Source organism: Mesoplodon densirostris, chromosome 11 (assembly GCF_025265405.1).
Source record: "Mesoplodon densirostris isolate mMesDen1 chromosome 11, mMesDen1 primary haplotype, whole genome shotgun sequence".
Classification (NCBI taxonomy): domain Eukaryota; kingdom Metazoa; phylum Chordata; class Mammalia; order Artiodactyla; family Ziphiidae; genus Mesoplodon; species Mesoplodon densirostris.
In genome coordinates, this window is record NC_082671.1 from 3,596,342 (window position 1) to 3,611,667 (window position 15,326).

General features: G+C 46.2%; 1 protein-coding gene across 1 annotated transcript in view; it reads right to left on the reverse strand.

Annotated features, from left to right (window-relative positions):
• WNT5B (Wnt family member 5B) overlaps window positions 1-15,326 on the reverse strand; it is an 83,659-nt gene that overhangs the window by 23,425 nt on the left and 44,908 nt on the right. The gene's annotated exons all lie outside the window — the stretch shown is intronic.

Here is a 15,326-nt window from a genome sequence, read left to right on the forward strand (position 1 = left end):
CTCTACTCAACACTGTAATGACCTATGTGGGAAAAGAACCTAAAAAGGAGTGGATACGTGTATATGTATAACTGATTCACTTTGCTGTACACCTGAAACTAACGTAACATTGTAAATCAACTCTAACAAAAATTGTTTTAAAATACAGAGAGGCATCCAGACACACAGTCGTATAAGGACAGAGAGCAGACGGGAAAACAGGCCTGAATTCCCGTTTTTGGAGGCCTATGACATTTTGTCTGTCTGGAAAGACAGTAAAGCACAACATCCTAGAGATATTAAAAAAGAAAAGAAAGCATAATACTGTATTAAGCTATTCACCTACAGCAAGACCTCAGCAACAGCACATTGTGTTTTACTAACGCACTTCTAGCCCTGCATACTTGGGACTCCAGACACACCTGCTCTACATCCCTGACGCCTCATGGAGAGGATGAAGGGCTGGACCACATAAGCCCTAAAGTCCTGTCCAGCCCTCACAGCCCTGGCATCTACTGACCAGTCCACCAATCCAGTTAAATTGGCTTATTAAGTCTATTAGGCAATTTATTATGCTTTCAAAATAAATTGTCTAAAAAATTTCCAACCTTTCATGAAGGTAAAGCCTAATAAAACACTAAAGTAATTTTTAGTTCTGAAAAACAAAAGTTAATGAAGATGATTGGATAGTGTCATTAAAAAAAAAATCTCATCTTGTGATAGGTAAAAAATATTATCTCATTTTGGGCTTCCCTGGTGGCACAGTGGTTAAGAATCCGCCTGCCAATGCAGGGGACACAGGTTCGAGCCCTGGTCTGGGAAGATCCCACATGCTGCAGAGCAACTAAGCCCGTGCGCCACAACTACTGAGCCTGCGCTCTAGAGCCCGTGCGTCACAACTACCGAGCCTGCACTCTAGAGCCTGCGAGCCACAACTACTGAGCCCGTGAGCCACAACTACTGAGCCCGTGAGCCACAACTACTGAAGCCCGCACGCCTAGAGCCCGTGCTCCGCAACAAGAGAAGCCACCGCGATGAGAAGCCCATGCACCGCAACGAAGAGTAGCCCCCACTCGCTGCAACTAGAGAAAGCCCGCACGCAGCAACGAAGACCCAACACAGCCAAAAATAAATAAATAAATAGATAAATTTATTTATTTAAAAAAACACTATCTCATTTTAAACTGCATTTCTTTGATCATTCACAAGGGCAGATGCGTTTAGATGATTCTTAGGCATTTGTATTTCCTCTTTCATATGTCATTTAGTTTTAAGATGAGAACACTTCAGCAGGACCACATCTTTCAGCCAGCGGCCAACTGAGGGAGGCCAGAGGATCCTGCCCAGAACTGTCACCAGCTCTGGGGACAGAAGTGTAGGACTCCTTGCCTTGGTTCAGCTCTGCATCTCTGAGCGCACACCGGACTATCATTATGTGTTAAATGCAATGGAAGCACAGCATTGGCGGCGAGCAGGGGTCCATATTTATTCTCTTTCTGTGACAGCCACATCCAATGAAAGAAAAAAACAGGGTTACAAATTCCACCCAGGATCTGGAAAGCCAGCTGGGCTGCTGGAGCTTCTTTCTACTTCTCCATGAATAAACATTCTACTGAGGAGCCCTGAACAAACAATGCCTCTAATCACGTGTGAGGCAGAGAGGTCCCCAAACTCCACTAACCAGGAGACAGTGGCTTTGCCTGGCGGACTCTAGCGCAAAAACATGTTTTTGCCAAAGAAACCCTGTGACTCTGTAACTGGATATGGGCTGAAGTCACTCAGAGGGCGGAAGTGTTGAATCAGGGGGCATTTTTTGGCTCTGCTGCTTACCCCAACCTAACCGTGCTCTGTGGCCACAGCCCTATCCCAACATCACCCCGCTGGGTTCCACCAGCAAAATAAAACAACACTGTGGGTTTCAAAAGCAGTTAGAAATTTTGTTTACAAAAACGGCTTGAAGTGCCCGCCGCCGCAGCAGCAGATCTACTAAAATTAGAAAGACACAGAGAAGATCTATATCTTCTGGACGTACCTTCAATACTAGCAAGGCCTCAGCAAGGGTGATGCAAATTTGGGACAAGGTCCCTATTTTATATGTTGGTTATACCTCAGTAAAAAAACAGATTTAAAAAACTGCCAGAGAGGAAAATTCTAATGAGGACCCTCATTAGATGGGTCTAATGCCCAGTAGCCAGTGCCCCCAAGCTCAAGTCAAGGACACATTAGCAGGAGCAAGAACAAGGCAGGAGCGTTCTTGCTCTCCTGCAAAGGGCCTCACCCTTGCGGATGCCACCATGTGGGGTGTCAGGGACTGGCAGGCCAGCTGGGCCTGGCGCTCTGACATGTGTCACGGCTTTCCCGTGGTGGCACAGAGTGGCTGCATCCCCTGCCCCGCAGAAAGGCCTGTGTTTTTCACCCACAGGAACGCGAACACGAATCCCGATGATAATTTCCAGCTTAAAATGGCCAGACCCTTAGGAAAATCTCAGTGATAAAAGGTACTCGTGTTTGTGTCAAGAGAAACCACACACCCAACCTGAAAAGCCAGTATCAACAACCAAAATGACAATGGAAAACTGCACAGCAGAACCCACCAAGTATAATGTGACCCGACTGGGCTCCATAGGGAACAGCATGGAGCAGGGTACGGCAACGATGAAATGACTGTATTTTTCCGACATTAAGGAAACATCCTCAAAGACAGAGGCAGACCCAGAAAGGTCTGTGCGTTCTCTGTCCCAGTTCCTGGGCAGTCCCGGGATGCTCCCCATGACACAGAGTCTCTGATCTAGGCTTTAAAAAACAGCTTCCGGGGGCTTCCCTGGTGGCACAGTGGTTGAGAATCTGCCTGCTAATTTAGGGGACACGGGTTCAAGCCCTGGTCTGGGAAGATCCCACATGCTGCAGAGCAACTAGGCCCGTGAGCCACAACTACTGAGCCTGCACGTCTGGAGCCTGTGCTCCGCAACAAGAGAGGCCACGATAGTGAGAGGCCCGCGCACCACGATGAAGAGTGGACCCCGCTTGCCACAACTAGAGAAAGCCCTCGCACAGAAATGAAGACCCAACACAGCCAAAAATAAAAATAAATAAAAATTAAAAGAAGGCTCAACATTAAAAAAAAACAGCTTCCTTTTCCCTCTCTCCCTCATTCTACTCCCCACCTGCAACACAGATTAACCAAAGAAAAGTGATCAGACTGAAGGAATATTTATCGAGTGCCAACTGCATACACTGTACCAGGGGCTTCAGGATGTGGCTGAGCAGAAAGACAAACTCCCTGCTCTAGTTCAGCAAGTGCAGCCAGCCCAGAAAGGTCCAGGGAGGGTGTGGCCGTTACTGGGCAAGGATGGCCGCAGGGCTGCGGGTTAGGGTTAAGGCAAAGTGCCCGGCCCTTTTCTATTCCAGGGAGCAGCTGCCGCAGAATCTCTACCTGCTTGATTGGCCCGTTGAATAAACAGAACTTGTGATCATTTGTACGCATAGAAGTAAACCTCCCTTGACCTGTTAAGCCCCCTCTGACTTAAACAAACAAACAGCTTAAAAAAAAAAAGGAAACAAAATATACATAGAGTAAAATACACAAATCTTAAATACACAGCTTGATGAATTTTGACATTTGCCTACACCCATGGAACCACCACCCAGATCCAGGTGCATCTGACCATGACGCAAACCAAACGGGTATGCTGCAGAAGAATGCAGAATAGAATCTGGTGGATCTCCGATATGCCTTTTTAAAGTTGTTTTATTGCTGTTGTTGATTTTATTTTGATGTTTAGAGATAGTTTACTCTTTTTGGGGGGAGGGGAGGGAGTGGGGTTGGTCCACTCAAGCAGGAGCTAGGAAACATTCTCCTACCAGGCACTAGGTGACACTCACCCAGGATGGAATATTCTGCTTGTTTAATCTTTCAGAATCCCTAACATCTAAGAAATGTTTAAGAAAACATTCAGGCTCCAACCTAATGCTGCCATATATTTGCAACCTTCCTGTTTAGAAAGGGGTGTGAAGCAGCTCATCTTTCATATGCAATCTGGGTGCTTTCTCAAGTATAACACCACAGACTTAATCCCTACAACTTTTATTTTTTAATTTTTTTGCAAGCCATTGCTTTTCCTGGGAGAATAGCAAATGATAGAAAATATTATTTTCAGGTCTTCAACTCTCTCTTTTCCAGCTTTGTCTTAGAATTTAAACGAACAGAATAAAAAAAAAATTTTTTAAGGAAAAACAAAACAGAATTCCCTGGCGGTCCAGTGGTTAGGTCTCGGCACTCTCACTGCTGGGGGCCAAAGTTGGATCCCTGGTGACAGAACTAAGTTCCCACAAGACCAAGTCATACATCGTGGCGGGGGGTGGTGGGAGGGGGAAGAAAAGCAAAACAAAACAAACACCTCCCACCCTCAGTGTGGAACACGATCCATGCACCAGAATGGAACAACCAGCTCTCTCCCAGAGCCAAGGATAATTTAAGATGATCTAATTTAAACCATGGGATTCTTTGTTGTTGTTTTTCAAATTGAAGTATAGTTGATTTACAATATTGCGTCAGTTTCAGGTGTACAGTACAATGACTGAGTATTTTTGCAGATTATACTCTATTATACATTATTACAAGATAATGGGTATAATTCCCTGTGCTGTACAATATATCCTTGTTGCTTCTCTAGTTTACATTGGGTTGGCCAAAAAGTTCATTCGGGCTTTTCCATAAGATGTTACAGAAAAACCCAAACAAATTCTTTGGCTAATCAATATATAGTAGTTTGTTAATCCTATACCTCTGATTTGTTCCCTCCCCTCTTCAACCATGAGATTCCTTATGGTGGTTAAGGATTGACAAATGCTCAAATCTTAAGCACTTCCTACCTTATACTATATAACACAGAAAAATATTAGCATATTAATTCACATAGTAGCCACGGCTTTCCGTCGGTGTATGACACCTTACAGGGTGTTTGTAGTAAATACTACGTCTATATGGAACATTATCATGGTCGGGTAGTAGCCTAAGGAAGCAGATGCGCCGTTTCTAACGTGAAGCACAACACAGGCTGCTGCTGAGGTCACAGTGCAGCTCACTCACTTCCACTCTGCCTGCTAGGACAGCTTCTTAGCTTACATGTTATTTTTCAAAGTATGTCAAACTTTTAACATTTGTATATAAAATTGGGAGAATGGAGAACCAGGCGAAAAGGGGATCACAAAGGTGGGGATTCCCGTTTCCCCACAGCACTTTTTCTTTTAAGATATTTTATAATTTATTTCTTATTTATTTATTTATCCGCCCTCCACCCAGCACTTTTAACAGCTGCTCCCACCGTCACTCTGTTTGGAGTGGCTGCTTTTCCTCGCCTGCTGCGGTTTATCAATCAGCATCCCCATCACTTAGTGCCACAGTGAGTCCCTGTCTGTGGACTTCTGCCCACGTCTGATTATCCTTCCAGATGCACAGAGTTTTAATGAAACATCGTACAAAGGCAAGCCTGCATGCGGGGTTCCCAGAAGCTGCGCGGGCCCAGGAAAGACCCCATGACTTTGAGAAGGTCACTTCTCATTTTCCGCCTTGTTTTCTCCACTTGTAAAACCCAGTGCTGTCCTCACACGTCCTCACGGCGCCCTTGAAGCTTCAAAGGGAAGCATCGTCCAATCTCTAGGTTTCTCTCTTCTGCCCAAATGCTGACGGCTTAGTCCCCATAACCAACTAAATCAAGGAATTCTTGATGGTCCACAGCAGGCACGGACAACTTGAAAGAGTTACCTGAACTTTTTGGCTTTAAACAGTACGTTTAAACAGTACTGTTTAAAAATAAACAGCAAACAAACAACAGACAAAGAACCTCACTGAGTTCAGAGCTGAGACAAATTTTTCCAGCTTCAGGGACAGTGTAGACAGGGTTTCCGTGCTGTTTTCATGCCCGGACACAGCGGGGAAGCCATGCCTGGAGTTAGTGGCCTCTTTGGGAATGACTGGCAGTCAGGAAAGTTGTGGATCCCATGACGTAAAGATGCGATTTTTATCTCCAACCATCTTTTCTGGGGTGTGAAGGGTTAACACCAGCAAGGCGAGATTTTGCTTTTGTACCCCTTGAGCTTCTGGCTGTTTTTTTTTTTTTAAACCTTTAACCCTATCCTCTTGGCAGAAAAGGGGACCTGGCTGTGAACTCGGCATCAGGGCCGACCCTTAGTCCTTCTCTGGGTCTGACATGATGTAAGGAATGTAAATGCTCTGGTTCATCCAAATAGGGCTTTCCAGCAAAGCCTGGCTCAGTGCCAGCACCCTTCCAGAAGGGAATAACCTTCAAACTCCGGCCCGTAAGGCTGCAGACAGCAGAGTCCCAGGCCCGATATGGAGTTACAAACCAGTTCTGACTAGGATGGATCTTAATCCCCTCCCTGCTTTTGAAATATTTATCAAGATATAACAGACCTACGAGGATCCTGACAAAAATGACCTTTCCCGCCAGAGAGAACGTAGCCTCAGGCCGGGGAGAAGCAGTCAAGCCAGCTGTCCACCCAGGTGGTGAGAGTTTGGAATTTACTCAGCCCTTGTGAGTCCCACGGCCTGTGCCTACTTCCCTTGGAAAAGAGAACTGAAACTGGTTAAAAATAGTTCTTCTCCAACCCCACCAGCCCTCTGCACTGAAGCTCCAGAGAGAGCCCGGGGTGCAGCACCCATGCTCACAAACAAGAAACAGCGCTCGGTAAAGATGGATACGTGCTCTGTTTCTGTAAATAAGTTCATTTATATTATTTTTTTAGATTCCACATATCAGTGATATCATACAATATTTGTCTTTCTCTTTCTGACTTACTTCACTTAATATGATAACCTCTAGGTCCATCCATGTTGCTGCGGAAATAGACTCACAGACACAGAAAACAAACATAGGGTTACCAGAGGGGATGGGGGGGGGATAAATTAGGAGCTTGGGATGAACAGATACACACTACTATGTATAAAATAGATAAACAACAGAGACCTGCTCTATAGCACAGGGAACTATATTCAATGTCTTGTAATAACCTATAATGGAAAAGAACCTGAAAAAGAATAGATACATATTGTGTACATATATGTGTATGCATATACATAGATATGTGTGTGTATGTATATATAGCTGAATCACTTTGCTGTACACCTGAAACTATATTGTAAATCAACTATACCTCTATTAAAAATAAAAGGTTAAAAAAACTGATGCGGGGCTTCCCTGGTGGCGCAGGAGTTGAGAGTCTGCCTGCCGATGCAGGGGACGCGGGTTCGTGCCCCGGTCCGGGAAGATCCCACATGCTGCGGAGCGGCTGGGCCCGTGGACCATGGCCGCTGGGCCTGTGCGTCCGGAGCCTGTGCTCCGCAGCGGGAGAGGCCACAACAGTGAGAGGCCCGCGTACCGCAAAAAAAACCAAAAACAAAAACAAAAAAACTGATGCGTAGGAGCCCCTCCTCTCTCCATACGTTCTGCCTTTCCCACCTCCCCCTTCTCTGCAGGAGTAAACTAATCCTTATTCCCGGAGCACTTTGCCCTCTTCCGATCCTGCCACACTCCTCTTTTCCCAGCACTGCCCCCCTGAAGCCCCCCAAGCTCCCTGAGGGCCTGCTCACCCAGAGGCCACCTGCACCTAGAGGGAGGGGCTGTTCCTCGGATAAAGGGCTAATAGGGAAGTAACCACTAGAGGGTGACATAATTACACACAAGCGGCTTCCTGGGGCCTGAGTGAGGCCAGAGCCGGCCAGGCGTCCCGCTGGAGGCCCGGAGATGGAGCCAGGCGTGAGCACGTCACTCCAGTGAGCGCACTCACAGCGGTGCCTGCAGGCTCCGCCCTCGCAGTCTCCTTGTCTCATACACACAGACCCACTTTGGCGGTCTCCCAACCAGGGCCTTAGGTGTTGCACACGAAAGCTACCCCTCGTCATGGCCCATGACTGTTCATGGCGGGGTCTGCATCTCAGTCACTGGCAGCTGCTGCTTTCATGGACCCTCCTTGTTTGGTGTCGCGCAGAAACTGCACCCTAGCCAGGTGCGCTGACAAACTTACATGCATCCTCAGGGCAGCGGAGCAGTGATTTAGAAAGTGGCTCTAGGTCTAGACCATGGCGTTGAAATCCCGGTTCTGTGGACCAGATTGTCTTGAGCACTTACCTCTGTGCCGTGGTTTCCCCACCACGAAACAGAGGTAGTAATGGAACCTACTTCACAGTCATGCAGGTGGACCTATGGGAGGAAGAGCTGAGTCATACTCGTAAAGACCTTCAAAGAATGTCTAACACACAATAAATGTGCAATAAATACCAGGTATTCTGGGGACTTCCCTGGTGGTCCAGTGGCTAAGACTCCCCGCTTCCATTGCAAGGGGCCTGGGTTCGATCCCTGGCTGTGGAGCTAAGATTCTGCATGCTGCGTGGTGCAGCCAAAAACAAACAAACAAACAAAAAACAAACAGCTATTTTGACGATGGCCAGGAGTCGTACTAGGAGGTTCTGTGCATTAACCCGCTCAATCTTCACAAAGCTCCCAAGATAAGAAAATCGCTAGTCTTATTTTACAGACGAGAAAACCAAGTCTCCAAGTGATGAAATAGCTTATCCTAAGTCACGGAGCTGATAAGTGATAAAGTCAAGGTTTTGACCCAAAATCTGTCTGACTAAAAACCCACGTTCTATCACTACCTCACGGGGAAAACTTCGGACTTCACACCAGAGACTCAAAGGCAAAAGACAGTAGGCGGGGAGGACATCATTATTTTAAATATTATTTGTATTTTACTAAAAAAGGAGAGACTTCAAGAAGTATAATTTCACAAAAGTTTTAAATCAGGAGAAGGAAAACCAGGGGGTGGGAGTTTCCAGCAGTACCTGGGAAACCCGCTGGATGTGCAAATTCTCGGTAGACCCCCACCAGATCTCTGACTCAGAGACCTTCGAAGTTACTCTGATACACATGCAAGTCGGAGAAGCCCAAGAAAGCATGAGAGTTGGTGATGAAAACCTAGGTCGGAGGAAAAAGGATGGATGTGTGTCTGGCAGACTCCGAGTCTGGGACTGTCTCTTGGTTTTCTGAATGGAGCACGACTCTTCCCGACTCCGGGAGGAGAGAATGAGGGGCACAGAGACAGGGGGCTCCCCCCACGTGAGGGACCGTCTCATCACGCTCTTGTGAGTTTGCTGTTTCCGCTCCTTTAACCTGCGCATTTCTTAAAAACAGGAAACAACATTTTTAAAATGTTTAACTGTCAGTAAGGATGTATCTGTACAATTTGGGGGCACATCCATGTGGGGCTTTTTTTGATGGTTCATTTATAAAAGAAAAAACCAGAACAGTGTATATTAGCTCCCTCCTAAGGGCCAGGTTCCCCCGAGGGCCCTCCCTTTCCCCTGCGTGGTTTTTCTCAATGAGTTGTCACCACAGTTCTGTGACCAGGAGTGACTTTTCATTTTATAGATGAGGACATTGAAGCTCAAAGCGCTCTAGCCACTCTGCCGGAGGGCACACAGGCATAATGGAAGAGCCGGGACTCCACTGCACAACTTGGGCTGCAAGTCTCGGGGACACTTAACTCCTCAGGACACTGCCTGGGGAACAGCCCTGTGTCAAGGGGCCTCGAGTCACGGGCACCTAGGGGAGCCCCCCTCGGACCTGGGCTGTCCCAGGGGTCAGTTAATGTCTCAGTGGTCCCCTCCCACCGCCCCCAGGGTGTGAGGCACCAAGCTCTATTGTCGGGCAAAATGAGGAGAAAGACAGCTGATTTAAAATAATTTTTTCCCAAGTCAATCTCTGTTCTAAAAACAGTAGCAAAGTCCAAACCATGAACTAAGAATTTCTGACTTCAGAAGCCAAATTCCAGTTCCGGATAGACAACAGTTAAAGTTTCTTATTCTTGAAAGAGAATAAAGAGAAAAAGCTAAGAATTCTTTGAAAAGGTGACTCTTTTGGGGGGGCCACGTCGCACGGCTTGTGGGATCTTGGTTCCCCAACCAGGGATTGAACACGGGCCCTCAACAGTGAAAGTGCCGAGTCCTAACCACTGGGCCGCCAGGGAATTCCCTGAAAAGGAAATTTTCAATATTCTTCAGTACTGAAGAATCAGAACAATATATGACAATGTATGTTTGCTATTATGGCATTCTTATTTTTTCCTAAACTAGCAAGGTAAAGCCAGCCTGTTCTCTAAATAAATTTCCACCCTATGTAATGACTTTCCTCCCATCAAAACTATTCAAATTCGAGGCTTCTCTGCAGTGGTCCTCTAAACTGAGAACGTTTTATTTATCACCATCACTCCACTGGCACTTACCCCACTGATAATACGGAAACTATTTTGTAGCGCGTTGCTGGGTCCTGAGTCCTAAGAAGCAGACATACCCTCTGCATCTTTGGCTACTCCAGGGCACAGAGCCGTGCACACCAGATGTAGGAACATTTCCTGAACGATCACATGATTGAAAACCCACCTTCCCAAGCGTTCAGTGCTTGGAAATGGCTACATTCACAATATGGCTGGTTTTATTTTAGCGTTGTCATAGCTACTTACTTGGTAACAAGTACCTAAGGTGTTTGTTAATATTAACAAATAATAACTGATACTTAGGGTTATTCGATCAAAGTATTTCTAATCCTTTGGTCGGGAGCCTGAAAATATGAAGATATATGTTAGGCTTCCCTGGTGTCGCAGTGGTTAAGAATCTGCCTGCCCATGCAGGGGACACATGTTCAAGCCCTGGTCCGGGAAGATCCCACATGCCGCGGAGCAACTAAGCCCGTGCACCACAATGACTGAGCCTGCGCTCTAGAGCCTGCGAGCCACAACTACTGAAGCCCGTGCGCCTAGAACCTGTGCTCTGCAACAAGAGAAGCCACCACAATGAGAAGCCCGCGCACCGCAATGAAGAGTAGCCCCCACTTGCCACAACTAGAGAAAGCCCATGTGCAGCAACGAAGACCCACGCAGCCAAAAAATAAATAAATTTTAAAAAATAAAATAATAAAATAAATAAATTATTTTAAAAAGAAAATATATGTTACAGTTAACACTCAAAAGTTGCAAACAACATATTTCAAATGCAGCCGCGTTTCCAGTGTAAAAGGAGGGGGTGTCCATTCATCCGGGGGTTTTGATTATTAATAGCACCCCGTCTCTTTTGCATGAGTTTTTCCAGTTTGTACATGAAAGGGCATGGTCATCCTCAGGAGAGGGCTCCAGCTACCCAGACCTCAAGCCCTTATTTTTATTGGGGTGGATAAAGCCCTTGTTTACAGGATACAATGTACTAATAATTTGGGAGAGAGTAAACAAATATTTCGGGGTGTTCCAGCAATTTGTTGACGTGAAGACAATTTTCACCTATTTTTCCTATTTATTTACATCTTCATTTCACAATGTTGGTTCTGTTTAAATCTTTTCATTTTTAATTGTGGTAAAATATGTATAACGTAAAACCCCCTTAACCATTTTAAAGTGTGCAATTCAATAGTGTTAAGTACATTCATATCGTGCAACAAATTTCCAGAACTTGTTCATCTTGCAAAACTGAAACTCTGTGCCCCAAAACAGCCCCCCTCCCTCAGCCTCTGGCAGCCACCCTTCTACTTTCTGTTTCTGTGATTCTGACTATTCTACATACCTCATATAAGCGAAATAATACAGTATTTGTCTTTTTGTGACTGGCTTACTTCACTCAGCATGATGTCTTCAAGCTCCCTCCATGCTGCGCTGTGTGACAGGATTTCCTTCCTTTTTAAAGGCTGAATAATGTTCCATCGTATGGATAGACCGCCTGTGTTTATCCATGATCTGTGAGGGACACTTGGGTTGCTCCTACCTTTTGGCTGTTGCAGATAATGCTATGAACTTGGATGTACAAATGGTGCATCTAGACTCTGCTTTTATTTATTTTTGGTATATGCCCAGAAGTGGAATTGCTGGATCATAAGGTAGTTCTATTTTTAAGCCTCCATACTGTTTCCCACAGCAGCCATACCAGTCCACATTCCCACCAACAGCACGCCAGGGCTCCAATATCTCTACCTCCTCAGCAACACTTGTTATTTTCTGTTTTATTCATCGTAGCCATCCTAACGGGTGTGAGATAATATCTCATTGTGGTTTTGATTAACATTTCCCTAATGCTTAATGATGTTGAGCATCTTTTCACCTGCTTGTTGACCATCTGTATGTCTTCTTTAGAGAACTGTCTGTTCAAGTCCTTTGCGCATTGTTCAGTGAGGTTGTTCTGTTGTTGTTTCTAGTTAAATATTCTCTTTGCACTCAGTGAATCAAGTCCTCACTATGTCTTACCTTTTCTCTAATCAAGAGGTGCCCCAGGATACTCTCCTGCTTAGAATTACTTAGGAATAGAGAGAATGTTGCCTTGACGTGGGGAAGTAGTTGGAAAGGCACGATCTTATAAACCTCAGATATCCATTGTTACTGGTGGTCCAGAAAAGTTTTGACATGTATGAAGTCTTCCGTAAAGAGATTATATAATTGTTATCGTTCTCATTCACTTCAGTTCAACCACATTTACAGAGCGCCTACTGCGAGGCATCCATTGTGCCATGGATACTTTAGAGTTAACATAAAACACACACAACATGTTTTAACTCCTTTGATCCAACGCCCACCAGCTAGACTCTGGGTCACTGTTTCTGGACACCTACATTCTTTTTTTAAAAAAATAAATTAATTTAATTTAATTTATTTTTATTTTTGGCTGCGTTGGGTCTTCGTTGCTGCACACGGGCTTTCTCTAGTTGTGGTGAGCGGGGGCTACTCTTCGTTGCGGTGCGTGGGTTTCTCATTGTGGTGGCTTCTCTCGTGGCAGAGCACAGGCTCTAGGTGCGCGGGCTTCAGTAGTTGTGGCTCGTGGGCTCTAGAGCGCAGGCTCAGTAGTTGCGGCACACGGGCTTAGTTGCTCTGCGGCAGGTGGGATCTTCCTGGACCAGGGCTCGAACCCGTGTCCCCTGCATTGGCAGGCAGATTCTTAACCACTGCGCCACCAGGGAAGCCCTGGACATATATATTCTTGAATGAGGAATTTAAAAGCTACGGATCTCTTCTGATCTTTCCTGCCTCTCTGTGTGAGGAAGCATACATCCTTTTTTTAAAAAAAATATTTATTTATTTGGTCGTGTCAGGTCTTAGTTGTGGCTCGCGGGCTCCTTAGTTGAGACATGCGGGCTCCCTAGCTGTGGCATGAGAACTCTTGGTTGCGACATGCATGTGGGATCTAGTTCCCTGACCAGGGATTGAACCCAGGCCCCCAGCATGGGGAGCATGGAGTCCCAACCACTGTGCCACCAGGGAAGTCCCTGTGCCACCAGGGAAGTCCCAGGAAGCATACATCCTTAAGTAAGCCTGATCTTTGGGTTGGGCCTCACAATTTTCCCAGGCCCCACCCAGATGAAAAACACACCCTATCTGAAAAACCAGTGTCTTTAAAATTCTTGGTAAAGTTTTAGAGACTCTGTACACAGGGCTATCACCTCTGCTTCTAAACAGAAGTTCAGAGCTCATTCAGAAAAAAACTTCACCTTGGTTGCAAGCCGCTGAATCATATACAAAAGTCTCAACCTGGGCTCAAAATATGAGTAGCTGTCCACGGGACCCTCTACATTGATATACATCTTCTCCAGACCACCCGTCTCTGGTCCATAATTCCCTCCACCTATTTTTGCATCCTAAATCACGGCCTAAACTGAAACCCCCAAGAAGCCAGTGCACGTGAAACTATCCCTATTCTCGGGGTTGCATTAGGAACAATGCGAAATGTCGGGCTGAGACGGGGCTCAGAGAGGCTCACGGTTTCCCAGAGGATAACTGTTGAGAAGATCCCTGGAGATTATCCAGTCCATCTGCCCTAGTGAAACACAAGGAAACTGAGCCTCAGAAAGGGGAGACACCTCCTCCATGCCCCAGACTCAGCAGAGGGCTCACCTGATGCCACTCTGTTTCCCCACTAATGTGCGTTTTCTAAGATACGTCTTGATGTTTATTCTCCTGTTTATTGAACGTGAACACAATCCTATTGCTGAAAATCCTTGTCACATATGTTTGAACGCCTTACATAAAAGGTCCTGAATTAATAACATTCTAGAGTTAAACTCAAGAAAAAACTTCACGAGAGCTAGGAGCAGGTGGTCAACTTCTCGAGAAAGCGCTTCCGGGCACCTCTGAACTACTTTTCAGACTTGAGAGCAGCAGCGGGTCTGGAGGAGGGACACGGCTAACTAAGCTCCTCCTCTTCAGGTCAGCCCCCCCCCCCGCCCCCCACTGGTGGTCTAGCACTTTGTTTTGCGATAAGGAGGATTAAGGTGTTGTGGATTAAGACCTTGATATCAACACAAACACATCGACATCCACAGAACAACAGAAAAAGTCACTTCACGTAGCGCGTAAGGTAAAAGTTTAGGTGGCAGTGACTGAGACCAGTGTATGCCTAGATACAGCCCAGGAGAAGAGTGCCAACCCAGGTGCAGCGCAGAATTGAGACTGTCACTGCACAGCACATTTGGAATCCTCTAGATGACCAACACAACCCTACATGATTCCAGGAGGGTTATAAAAATCTCTGGGCCTTGCACCACGTGCATCGTGGGTGAAGGATTTTGCTTCTGCATTTCCTGATTTAGGAACAGGGGAGGTGGGTGGCAGTCTGAAACGGTATTCTGCCTATTACCTATCTGTATGTATTTGGCCCGCTACTGGTCTCCTGGGCAAAAGAGAAGTGGCCAAAAGGGAACCTCATATACTGAATATGGAACCCAGTCAAAACCTTGTTCAGGTTCTCAAAGAGTCAATGAAACCATTCTCCTTTTTTGATAGCTGAACCAGGCTGTCTTGCATCTTGTTGTGTGGATCCACAAATTCCTTAAAAACACAGAGGGTCATTTTTTGGTTCCAAAATTCTTGGTTTGAAGGTAGTTAAAATGAAACTCTTTTGAAACCCTCTCCTCTGAGTGAGCATTTAAGACCCAGGAGCCACGCTCTAGACTGGCGCATTCCATGGTTCCAGAGAACACAGTTTGTAAACGAACAGACATTTGCTGGAGCACCTTAAACCAAGCCCAATCGTCACTCTGTTTTGTCAAAATATAAAATTGGATCGGCACATACGAACACATTGTCGGCACAACTGGGCCCTTCATCGTCTAAGAGGCTGACAAGAAAGAAAGCGGTGGCCATAAGGGTTGAGGGGAGGCTGCTCCCTCAGGGCGCGAGGCAGGCAGAGGCGACGCGGCGCAGCCCAGGGCTGCCGGCCGAGTGCGGAAGCGGAGGAAGTTGTGATGCATAAGGGGCCGAGGGAGCGCACTGGCGGCGGTGTCTGGAAACACCCGGAACATGCT